This window comes from Brassica napus, unplaced genomic scaffold (assembly GCF_020379485.1).
Source record: "Brassica napus cultivar Da-Ae unplaced genomic scaffold, Da-Ae ScsIHWf_2968;HRSCAF=3754, whole genome shotgun sequence".
Taxonomy (NCBI): Eukaryota; Viridiplantae; Streptophyta; class Magnoliopsida; order Brassicales; family Brassicaceae; genus Brassica; species Brassica napus.
Window position 1 is genome coordinate 1 of NW_026016216.1, and position 13,248 is coordinate 13,248.

The following is a 13,248-nucleotide window of genomic DNA, read 5'->3' on the forward strand; positions in this document are numbered from 1 at the left end:
TAATGCTATTCGAGGTAGGGATCAAGGTATGCAACGAGCTGACGTAAGGATAAAAGGCCCTGACTAGGAAGAGAGCAGCATACGAGCTATTCGTAGAAGCGGTATACTTTTAAGTTTCGTACGAGATGTAACCCCTATGCCACATAATGGTGTAGACCCCTAAAAAACGACGTGTATAGAACTAAATAAAGGCTGAAAGGGTTCAAGAGAAATAAATGATTCAATGATCTGATCAAATAAAATTACTATGGTTCGAGAGAAAGTCAAAGTATCTACTCGGACACTACAGTGGAAGTGTGTTGAATCAAGAGAGACAGTAAGCGTCTTTATTATGGACGCTTTATTCTGTCTCCACTTATGAAAGGTCAAGCCGACACAATAGGCATTGCGATGCGAAGAGCTTTACTTGGCGAAATAGAAGGAACATGTATTACACGTGCAAAATCTGAGAACATACCACATGACTATTCTAACATAGTCGGTATTCAAGAATCAGTACATGAAATTTTAATGAATTTGAACGAGATTGTATTAAAAAGTAATCTATATGGAACGCGCAACGCGCTTATTTGTGTCCAAGGTCCCGGATATATAACTGCTCGAGACATAGTTTTACCGCCCTCTGTGGAAATCGTTGATAATACACAGCATATAGCTACCTTAACGGAACCAATAAATTTGTGTATTGGATTAAAAATCGAGAGGAATCGCGGATATAGTTTAAAAATGTCAAATAACTTTGAAGACCGAAGTTATCCTATAGATGCTGTATTCATGCCTGTTCAAAATGCGAATCATAGTATTCATTCTTATGGGAATGGGAATGAAAAACAAGAGATTCTTTTTCTAGAAATATGGACAAATGGAAGTTTAACTCCTAAAGAAGCACTTCATGAAGCCTCCCGGAATTTGATTAATTTATTTATTCCTTTTCTACATGTAGAAGAAGAAACGTTCTATTTAGAGAACAATCAACATCAAGTTACTTTACCCCTTTTTCCTTTTCATAATAGATTAGTTAACCTAAGAAAAAAAAAAAAAGAACTAGCGTTTCAATATATTTTATTGACCAATTAGAATTGCCTCCCAGAATCTATAATTGTCTCAAAAAGTCCAATATACATACATTATTGGATCTTTTGAATAACAGTCAAGAAGACCTTATCAAAATGGAACATTTTCACATAGAAGATGTAAAAAGATATTAGACATTTTAGAAAAAAAATAAAAAAAGCATTAAAAAAAATTTGACTAAAAAGTCAATTTAAAATTGAAATGGATTTTAAACCTTCAACGTAATTTCGATTTTCCAGTCAAACCTATTTTACTTAATAAAATTAATTTAGATATGTATCTAGGGAGAATTCATTTTGAAATGACTACTCCCTAGATACCCACGCCTTTTATTTTACAATTGAATAAATTTAATTAAAAAAGACCTAAAGTTAGAGATTTATCAATTGGTAATGTTGCTCCAATACCTAACCACAGGGCCACCACGGTGCCAATCAAAAAGACGGTTGTCGCGACTGGACGACGAAATGGATTTTGGAACTTATTAACATTTTCCAAAAGGGTACGGTTAATAATCCCGCCGGTACTGAAGCCATTAAAAGAACACCCAATAATTTGTTAGGCACTGTACGAAGTATTTGAAATACAGGAAAGAAATACCATTCAGGTAATATTTCCAAAGGAGTTGCAAAAGGATCCGCAGGTTCACCAATCATTGATGGTTCTAAAACCGCTAAGCCTACGTTACAGGCAATGGTACCAAGAATGACTACTGGAAAAATATATAAAAGATCATTGGGCCATGCGGGCTCTCCGTAATAATTATGACCCATACCTTTAGCTAATTTAGCTCGTAATACAGGATCATTCAAATCTGGTTTTTTGTTATTGGGATAGGTGAATTCTTATGGATCCATCCCCCGAGGGAACCGGACATGATAATTTTTCATCATCCGGCTCGAGCAAGAATTAACCAAACTAAATTAATACATACAAAAAATATATATGTTATCCACAAGTATTTAATATGTAAAAAAAGAATTATCCGATTCCAAAGTTATTGCAACTAAAGATTACCATAAATTCCATTCTTACAGGTAAATGCTCAACACCCACGTAAGCTTAAAAGTTGATCATGATTAAGTGCTTTCTGGATCGTCTCATACCTTATCAATTAATCCTTAATCTCAAAAATTATATCGAGATTTTTCAAATACAAAGGATTTACTTGTTACTAATGAAGTCTACCCTCTACTCTTCATTAGATCCTGTATTCACTCCGATAGTATCAGAAATCGAGTCGATGCAGAGGAAATGAATGCATTTACATACTATTAATTTTTTATTTTTTAGCTCTTTTTTAGTAAAAAATAGCTAAAAACATAATCCTGATTATGTTCCATCCCTTAATCTCCTGGATTTTTGGATTTTACGGAGCCCACTCATCCACGACATCGTCGGGTATTATGATCATAGAAAAGATTCTCTTCAAGTGAACCAGCCTATCCCCTGTATGGGGCTTACACAGTGGTTGGAACAAAGACACATTTGGTTGTGAATTCCAATGTAGCAGATAAAGTCATATTTCTGCACGGCCCGATCAATAGTTCAAGTCACACACTCCCATAATCCATTTTCTCTTCATAGAATTCCCTTCAACTTTTTATGTCAAAAAAATAATACAATATTGTGGAGTTGAAGGGAAATATCCAAATACATGTCTTATTTTTTTAATAATCCATATTTATAGCAATAAAATACGATTGTTCCTTCACCAAGTAATAAGATAAATTAGTAATTAAAAATATCTAGAATCTATATTATTTATAAGGGACCAGAAATACCTTGCTTACGTATCATTAAGAAATGCATTAACATAAATACAGCCGTAAGAAGAGGTAATACAAAAGTGTGTAAACTATAAAAACGAGTCAAAGTGGATTGTCCAACACTAGCACTTCCGCGTAATAATTCTACAAGAGGCGATCCTATTACCGGAATAGCGTCAGGTACACCTGTTACAATTTTGACTGCCCAATAGCCAATTTGATCCCAAGGTAAAGAATAACCTGTTACACCAAAAGATGCGGTCAATACACCCAGAACCACACCAGTAACCCAAGTTAATTCGCGAGGTTTTTTAAAACCACCGGTGAGGTATACACGAAATACGTGCAGGATCATCATTAGGACCATCATACTTGCCGACCATCGATGAACTGATCGGATTAACCAACCAAAGTTAGCTTCAGTCATTATATATTGAACAGAAGCAAAAGCCTCAGTAACAGTTGGACGGTAATAAAAAGTCATAGCAAATCCCGTAGCTACTTGTACTAAAAAACAAGTAAGGGTAATTCCTCCTAGACAATAAAATATGTTGACATGCGGAGGAACATATTTACTAGTTATATCGTCTGCAATCGCTTGAATCTCAAGACGTTCTTCGAACCAATCATAAACTTTATTGAGATAGGTAAACCAAGGTTCCTCCCCCTCCAAGAACTGTATATGAGAATTTCATCTCGTACAGCTCAAACAAAAAAAAGACCCAAATACTGATTGAAACGGATATGGAATATAAAGTTTTAAACTTCTCTCTCATTCAATATTATTTAAGAGTCAAAATGCGAAAGCTCTTCTTTGTGGTTAAATGCCAAAAACTCAAGTCAGCTCATACGTCTTTATGTTGTGTTGATCGTTACAGGCCTCTTGAATCTTCTAGATTACCTACCGTTATTGTCTTTTTTAGTTGGTATTTGTATGGAATGGGAATACGGATTTCTTCTTGTTTTCTTTATTATTGATAGGAATTTTCTTGTTAAGACCCTACTTATTAATTGAAACCTCAGATTCATACGAAAACCACGATAATTCAATGAAACCTTCAAAGTCCAAAGTTCACTGAGTGAGAACCATTGGATCATCACTTATTCAATAAAAAAAAAAAGAGCTATAATGATTAAAAACATAAAATACAAAGAAGCGTTTGTCCTTTGATCTAAATAAGAGTTTAAAAGCAGAAAAAAATTGATTTATGAAAATTTATAAGATAGAACGGAAAGAAGTCCGGCTACGAGGTCTAAGTATTAAGTATGAATCATAGTTCGAAAACTTTGTGATCTATTTGATCTATTTCGTGCTCCAGATACTCGAATGAATATCCGACGAAATAAAACCATCTTGATAAAGATGACAGACCCCCTTCTCTGTACTATCCATAGGGTCAATTCTAACAAGTCACACACTCATATTCCGGAAATATACAATGCAGAAAAAAATTTCGCGGTCGAACTACCAAAGGAGAATAGGTGCAAAATTTTAGACCTACATACTTTACTTTTTTGTATCGAACAAAAAGCTAGCACTTCAAGATTCTTCTCAGTCTAATTCATTGAAATTCCATCCAGTAGAACAGAGGAATTATAAATCTCCAAAATAATAGATAGGAATACCGCAAATAGTGCCATTGCAACACCCATCAAAGGGGTCGTTCCCCATCCAGGAGCTACTTTACCATATTCAGAATTCAACGGTTTCAATAACTTCCCTACAGTAGTGCTTCTTGGACCAGATCTAGAACTATCTTCAACAGTTTGTGTAGCCATAAATCTTATTTTGTATTCATTACGATCTGTTGACTTTGTATACCATTCCGTTGTAAATAAACGATCTTAGCATAGATCCATTGTGGTCTTTCAATTATATAATAATGGAAACAGCAACTCTAGTCGCCATCTTTATATCTGGGTTACTTGTAAGTTTTACTGGGTATGCTCTATATACTGCCTTTGGGCAACCCTCTCAACAACTAAGAGATCCATTCGAGGAACACGGGGACTAGTTGACGTAATCAGCCTCCAAATAGTTGGAGGCTGATTACGTCAATGAAGAGAATGAAAAATTATTTCATTTTTTAGTTGAAATTGTAGGCGGTTCCCGAAAAAAAATAGCGAAAAAAATGATCCCTAAAGTCGATACTAAGAGAAATGTATAAACCAATGCTTCCATAAATTTGATCGTGGTTTACAATTATAGCTTTCATACCTGTTTTGTTTATGTTTACTGAAGGAGTATACCTCCGGATAAAGAACAAAAAAGAGTCAAAGAAACGGCAGCGATTTAAATCAAGATTCCTACAGTACCCTACCTATTAAATGAAATCAAAAAAATCGCAAACAGAAACTAAAAGAAAAAAGCAATGTTGCATCAGACTGCTTGTCTTTTTGTAGTTGGATCTCCAAGTTTTGGAATGCCCCAAATTCCACCTGAGCATCCAAATCTGGATCAATACCAGCAAAAACATCTCTGAAGAGGGTTCTAGAACCATGCCAAATGTGTCCAAAGAAGAAAAGTAGAGCAAACGAAGCATGCCCAAAAGTAAACCAACCTCTTGGACTGCTACGAAAAACACCATCGGATTTCAAAGTAGCACGATCTAATTCAAAAATCTCACCCAATTGAGCCCGTCTAGCATATTTTTTCACAGTTGCGGGATCACTATAACTTACTCCATTGAGTTCACCACCATAAAACTCAACAGTTACACCTACTTGTTCGACACTATATTTAGATTCTGCCCTTCTAAACGGGACGTCGGCTCTAACAATTCCGTCTCCGTCTACCAAAACAACCGGAAATGTTTCAAAAAAAGTAGGCATACGGCGTACAAAAAGTTCACGCCCTTCTTTATTTCTAAAGACGGGGTGTCCTAACCATCCAACAGCTATTCCATCCCCATTGTCCATTGAACCCGCTCGGAATAATCCCCCTTTTGCTGGATTATTACCAATATAATCATAAAAAGCTAATTTTTCAGGAATTTTAGACCAAGCTTCTGATACACTTTGATTTTCAGCTAGTCCGGCACTAACTCTTCGATATATTTCTTGTTGAAAGTATCCCTGATCCCATTGATAACGAGTAGGACCAAATAATTCGATGGGAGTAGTTGCAGAACCATACCACATAGTTCCAGCAACAATAAAAGCTGCAAAAAAGACAGCAGCAATACTACTGGAAAGGACGGTTTCAATATTTCCCATACGTAATCCTTTGTATAGACGTTGAGGCGGACGAACACTAAGATGGAATAAGCCCGCTAATATACCCAACGTCCCTGCTGCAATATGATGAGAGGCTATTCCTCCCGGAACAAAAGGGTCAAAACCCTCCACGCCCCACGCCGGATTTACGGGTTGGACCTTTCCGGTTAGTCCATAAGGGTCGGATACCCATATTCCAGGACCATATAATCCTGTTACATGAAATGCGCCAAAACCAAAGCAAGCCACTCCTGAAAGAAATAAATGAATTCCAAAAATCTTGGGCAAATCCAAAGAAGGTTTTCCTGTACGTTCATCACAAAAAATTTCTAGATCCCAATATACCCAATGCCAAATAGCTGCCAAGAAGCACAAGCCAGAAAACACGATATGTGCTGCGGCTACCCCTTCGTAACTCCAAAGACCCGGATTCGTTATAGTCCCTCCTGTAATATTCCAACCGCCCCATGAATTGGTTATTCCTAAACGAGTCATGAAAGGTATAACGAACATACCTTGTCTCCACATTGGATCAAGAACAGGGTCGGAGGGATCAAAAACAGCTAATTCATATAGAGCCATGGAACCGGCCCAACCAGCAACCAGAGCAGTATGCATTATATGAACCGAAAGCAAACGACCGGGATCATTCAATACAACAGTATGAACACGATACCAAGGCAAACCCATGGAAATACCCCTTTATCAATGAAAAATAGACACTATGTAACTTTATTGCATTGGAAAAAACTATGTTACGGACCCCCCTTTTTAGGTAATTATTTCGGAGAAAGGATTAATATTTGTTCTATTCTGTTAGTAATAATGGAACAATTCGATTCATAGGAAAAAAGGGAAGCGGATCTATTCTATATCCGATAAGTACCAATACGCAATGGGGGTGAATCCTATGTTATATGAACCAAGATAGCTATTGTTGTTCAGAAGCCCGTTCGTAAAAAGTTTCCTTTAATTTTTATTCATTCTCTCTTACTTTACTTTTATTTTATATTTTATTTTAGCTTATTCAACTTCTGTATTAAATATGATTAATTTAAATATGATTAATATTAATAAAGTAGGAAAAAAGGATAATATGATAAAAAAAAATGAAACCCCAGTCTTACGTTTCCACATCAAAGTGAAATAGAGAACTTCATTCTCTTTTTTTTTCATTTCATGCCTATTGGCGTTCCAAAAGTACCTTTTCGAAGTCCTGGAGAAGGAGATACATCTTGGGTTGACATATAGTGCGACTTGTCAGATATATTGGGCTATATGGGATTTCCCCATTTTCTCCCTCGATCGAGATATCCTCTGTTTCGCTCAAAAAGATTGATTGAATTATCAAAAATTTGTAACGCGAAGCGCAAAAAATAAATTAGAATTAAATGCAGGGAGTATTTAGATTGATATTAGATTATCAAAAATTTTTTATGGTTTACGTGATCGGACTAATAAAATTAAGTATCCAGGCTCCGTTTAGCAAAAATCCAATTGATAATTAATATATAATATTTTTATAATTACTACTTAATATGATATGAATATGATATCAAAATTATGATAAAAATTCTATTAAAAAATAAAAAAAATACAAAAAATTGAAACAGGGTGATCTAAAACTGTTGATCAAATAAAATAATATAATTAAAAATTTATTGACTATTTGACAGAAGACATGTGAAAGAAATGAATTGAAAAAAAAAGAAGGAGTAGTAAAAAAAAAAAGACGCGGTATTTGGTTCATTTGTCCTATATGTGCAAATCAAAATCGGGCAAATTTTTCCTTTTACTCGGAGTAGAGCATAAACCTAAAAAACGGAATAAAAAAAGGAAGAAGCCCATTCAGGAACAAGAAAAAACCATCCCCATTTCAACTGAATCTCGATGAAAAAAAAATATCAATGAATCAAGTTAGTCTGACAGGCCTAATCAATCGTTTTATTATTTTATTATTAGGATTATAATATCTAATAAATAAAAGGGGCCAAAACTTATTTATTTTTTCTTTTACTTTTAAAAGGGAAGCAAGCCCTTCCCTTATTAAGTTAGAAAGAAAAGCCTTCTCTGAAAAAAAAGGGGGGGTTGGAATCGACACATTGATTTTTTAACAATTTTTGTTGAACCGTATGCATCAAAAGGTGCCTGTACGGCTCCTAAGGAATAAAATTTTATCCTAATCAACCGACTTTATCGAGAAAGATTGTTTTTTTTAGGCCAAGAGGTTGATACCGAAATCTCGAATCAACTTATTAGTCTTATGATATATCTCAGTATAGAAAAGGATACCAAAGATCTTTATTTGTTTATAAACTCTCCTGGTGGATGGGTAATATCTGGAATGGCTATTTATGATACTATGCAATTTGTGCGACCCGATGTACAGACAATATGCATGGGATTGGCCGCTTCAATAGCATCCTTTATCCTAGTCGGAGGAGAAATTACCAAACGTATAGCATTCCCTCACGCTTGGCGCCAATGAGTTTTTTTATTTTAGAGAAAAAATACTATGCCTTCGCCCTCGGAAATATGAATTAGTTAAGTAATAATAGCATGGCACTTCGAATTCGATATGAAATTTTTTAGATTAAAAAAATTAGATTATATATTGAAAGAGTAGTATGGGATAAGAAAGGGGTATTTAAAATGATATCTTCCCTATTCGGGCACATCCCAGCGTCACAAACTTTGTTTTCACACCGGAAGCTTATTTACAAAAACAAAAAAAAAGACACTTTGGGATTGCTGAATCATAGACGGATCAAAAAAAATGATATATAAAGCAACGGAACCATCATAGTATTTTTTTAACTCCTACAAAACAAAAAAGAAGGATGGTAATTGGATCATTTATGGATCCGCGTATAATAGAACCTATATTTTGTTTTCTTTCGCCGAAAGGAAAGGTCAAAAACGTAAATTCCATTCTAGAGCCGTATGCAACGCACAAAAAAAGCCTGTACGGTTATTCAAATTTCTCTGTTTTTTTGGTTATCTCGCCTCATTCTGCGAAATAGAAAAAGCTTTTCTATTATATCATCAGGGTAATGATCCATCAACCCGCTAGTTCGTTTTATGAGGCACAAACGGGAGAAGTTATCTTGGAAGCGGAAGAACTACTAAAACTTCGCGAAACCATCACAAGGGTTTATGTACAAAGAACGGGCAAACCTATATGGGTTGTATCCGAAGACATGGAAAGGGATGTTTTTATGTCAGCAACAGAAGCCCAAGCTCATGGCATTGTTGATCTTGTAGCGGTTCAATAAAAATAGGAGCGATTTCATGCAAATCTACCACTGCTAATTTTATATCTTTTTAGATTAAAGGTTTAGTTTCATATTCTCTTCAATATATTTTTTATATTGAAGAGAATCTTGAAGAGAAGTAATTCAGAATTAGCCGGTTAGAACCCATCTAAACCAGCCCATTATTTATATGATTCCGTATGCCAACCATTAAACAACTTATTAGAAATACAAGACAGCCAATCCGAAATGTCACAAAATCCCCAGCGCTTCGGGGATGCCCTCAGCGACGAGGAACATGTACTCGGGTGTATGTGCGACTCGTTTAGATCATAGACTGAAACACAAAAAGGAAATTCTTTTTGAAATATCAAGGATCAGTACCTGTTAATAAAATAGAATGGAGGAACTCGATTCATTATTTCAAAAAGATAGATCATTCATATCTTCTATTGTGTCTGAAACTTATGGTTTACATTGGTGCAAATCCAATCAACTCCATTTTTTAGAAAACCCCCAATGATAACAAATGGTTATCAATTAAGCGGGGGAAATCCCATTTTTTATTAAAAAGATTCCACTCTTGAAAGAAAAAACGGACTAACAGGGTAAATGACCAAATCAATTTTAAAATAAAATACCGTTACTGTATAAAGTGGATCTCATTGTGAAAGATCTATTACTGGAATATTAATGGGGTAGAGCCAAAGAATGTGAATTGTACAAGTTACCAATAGTATTGATTAATTAAAAGAAGGAGCTCCGGTGTATAGAGAGGACCTCACCGTTTTAGAAGTAACCATAGAAACGAAGGAACCCACTATTTATCCATTTCTATTTACTACTTTTTGTAGTTATTCTATTTTTTTTATATCAAGTACCAAGGCAATTTATCCTTTCAAAGCAAAGGAAAATACCTAGCCAAAAATAGTGGTGGGGAAGGTTAGAGTAGCAAAAGCCATTGGAATTTTTTTTTATACATTGGAATAATTCGTTTGGTTATTAATGACTAGTAAAGGGGAAAAGAATAACTAAAACTAAAAAAAGAATTAGTTATTCATCAAAGTTTGATTTATTCAATGACTAGAATTAAACGCGGATATATAGCTCGGAGGCGTAGAACAAAACTTCGTTTATTTGCATCAAGCTTTCAAGGGGCTCATTCACGACTTACACGAACTATGACTCAACAGAGAATAAGAGCTTTAGTTTCGGCTCGTCGGGATAGGGGTAAAAGAAAAAGAGATTTTCGTCGTTTATGGATCACTCGAATAAATGCCGTAATTCACGAAACGGAGGTATTCTATAGTTATAACCGATTCATACACAATCTGTACAAGAAGCAATTACTTCTTAATCGAAAAATACTTGCACAAATAGCTCTATTAAATAGGAGTTGTCTTTATACGATTTCAAATGAGATCAAAAAATGAGGGGATTGGAAGAAATCCACTAAAATATTTGAAATAGAGTTCTTAAGTAGAATAAGCTCGGGGAGGGTAGAGTAGAAATTAGTATTATAAAAAAAGTCGTCAAAACAAAACGAGGGTATATAGTCGCTAAAAAAAGACTTATTCTTTTTCTTTTCGACGATTCTTTTCTTTTTTTTTTTTTTTTATGACAGAAACAGACGTAACAATCAAATTTTGATTCTTGATTGGATTTGTCGAACAAAATATTAACCTCTTTTTTAATTCCTTCAGATTAGTTATTCAATTGAAGAATAAGTCTATTTTTTTCTGGTTCTAAGGCTAGTAGTTCTAGGGGTCGACTCACTTCTTTCAAATTGTTTCTGATTATTAAGAAAAGGTAACAAAGATAAAATACGAGCTTGTTTTATAGCAATAGTAATTAATCGTTGTTGTTTTAAAGTTACTCTATTCACCCGTCTAGATAATATTTTTCCTTGTTCACTAATAAATCGACTAATTAAACTCATGTTTCTATAATCAATTCGATCCCCCGATTGGATCGGGGGCAAACGCCGACGAAAAGATCGCTTGGATTTAGTAAAAGGTCGCTTAGATTTATTCATAATTTTTTATTCCTTACCTATAAAATCCTATTTTTGATCGGATCAAAATAAAAACGATTGCTATTTCTATATAGGATAGAGTTTCTATATAGAATTAAGAATATAGGATTTGATTTCTTTCTATTATTTTATTTGTTTATATTTATATATATGTAATAATACGTAGATACTCTCATTATTCCTGTTCTTAAAATAAAATTTGACATACAAGCACTCAATTTTATCTATTTCTTAATTTCCCCATGAATTGTATGTTTATAACAATAGGGACAGAATTTTCTCAATTCCAATCGACTAGGAGTGTTATGCCGATTCTTTTGAGTAATATATCTGGAAATTCCAGCCGATTCTTTCTTAATATCATTTCGAACACAACTGGTACATTCCAAAATAATTGTTACTCGAACATCTTTACCTTTGGCCATGAAACCTCCTTTGGATTTATGATTCACCCCCAATCTTCTATTTTAATTTTAGGGTCCATAAAGAACAAGAACAAAAAAAATAGAAGCTGTTAATTAACTCAAAAAAATGTCTTAAATATTTCGTTGCAATGAATATTAATTAGTAATTAAATAAAAAGAAAATAATAAGTAATATAATGATTTTTTGAAAACTATATTTCAAATCTTTGTACAGTATTTTTTTAAGTATCTCGTAGGATACTCTTTCCCTAGCAACACTTTTTTTTTAATTGGATCCTGAACCCTCGTTTTTATGACCTTTCGGCCCCCCTTTTTTTTTCTAATTCTTTTTTTAGAATTAGAAAAAAAAGGGGGGGTTATTCCCCGATCGTTGATCGTATCTCTAAATTTTTTTATCCTTTCTGATGTTAATAACTAGAATTAAAAAAAGGGAAATGTTAATGCATCTGGAAATAAACGATTAATCTCTATTAATAAACCTGCTAACGAAACGAACCATAGAGTACTTAGTACCGGTGCTACGGAAAGATATGTTTTTAGATCTCGCATTTGAAATCCTCCTTCTTTCTTCTTTATTGTATTACAATATATATAGTAATATATATAACTATAGATGTACATGTAGTTAAGAAGTTCTTGTATTTGTATATGTAACCCCCCATTTTCAAAATTAGAATTGAAATATTGTCTACTAGAACGATCTTATAGATTCCATTTTCAAATGGAAACGCCTTTTTATGTAAATTTGAAATTGATAGGATTTGCCTAAAAAAAGTAATTTTTTAATTATACTTATATATATGTTTGTTATCTGATATGAAACAAAAAAAAAAGAAGGATGTGGAAAACAAGATAGGAATTGTTTACAATGACACTGTAAACCAATCGAAAGGGATGTAGCGCAGCTTGGTAGCGCGTTTGTTTTGGGTACAAAATGTCACGGGTTCAAATCCTGTCATCCCTACCTAATTACTGCTCAGAAGAGCAGTAACGAGGAATCCATTTTAGATTTATCTTTTTTTAATAAAATTGGACATACATATAATTCTGAATTTTATGATATACTATGATATAGTATATACGTACAAAATCGATTCGAGTTAAAGAATGTCCTCTTTCTAGCCTTTTCGTTTTTTTATAAAAAACAAGAAAAGCGCTCTTAGTTCAGTTCGGTAGAACGTGGGTCTCCAAAACCCAATGTCGTAGGTTCAAATCCTACAGAGCGTGATGTCACTCTTGTTTATTAGATTGTGTCAAAATTCCACTGTTCGCAAATAATTGAGCAGCAATCTGAATTCGACCTCCCGCATATGAAAGCAAGAAGGAGGTCAGTCAAAAAAAAGAGATGTTAATTAATCAAAAGTCCAACTGATCACCACGTCTGTATTGTAAATAAGCAGTTACGAATAATCCAGCCAAAGTAATAGGAATTAGACCTAAGACGATTCCAAATAAAGAAACTTCAATCATTTCAA

At 34.1% G+C, this 13,248-nt stretch overlaps 1 non-coding gene and 2 pseudogenes across 1 annotated transcript; 1 reads left to right on the plus strand and 2 right to left on the minus strand.

Moving 5' to 3' along the window:
- Positions 1-350: 350 nt before the first annotated feature.
- On the minus strand, positions 351-2,359 carry LOC125602759 (annotated as a pseudogene).
- A 274-nt stretch (positions 2,360-2,633) lies between these two features.
- Positions 2,634-7,458, minus strand: LOC125602757 (annotated as a pseudogene).
- A 5,468-nt stretch (positions 7,459-12,926) lies between these two features.
- Positions 12,927-13,000, plus strand: TRNAW-CCA. The gene has a single exon. It is a non-coding gene; the product is annotated as a tRNA-Trp (tRNA).
- Positions 13,001-13,248: the final 248 nt, after the last annotated feature.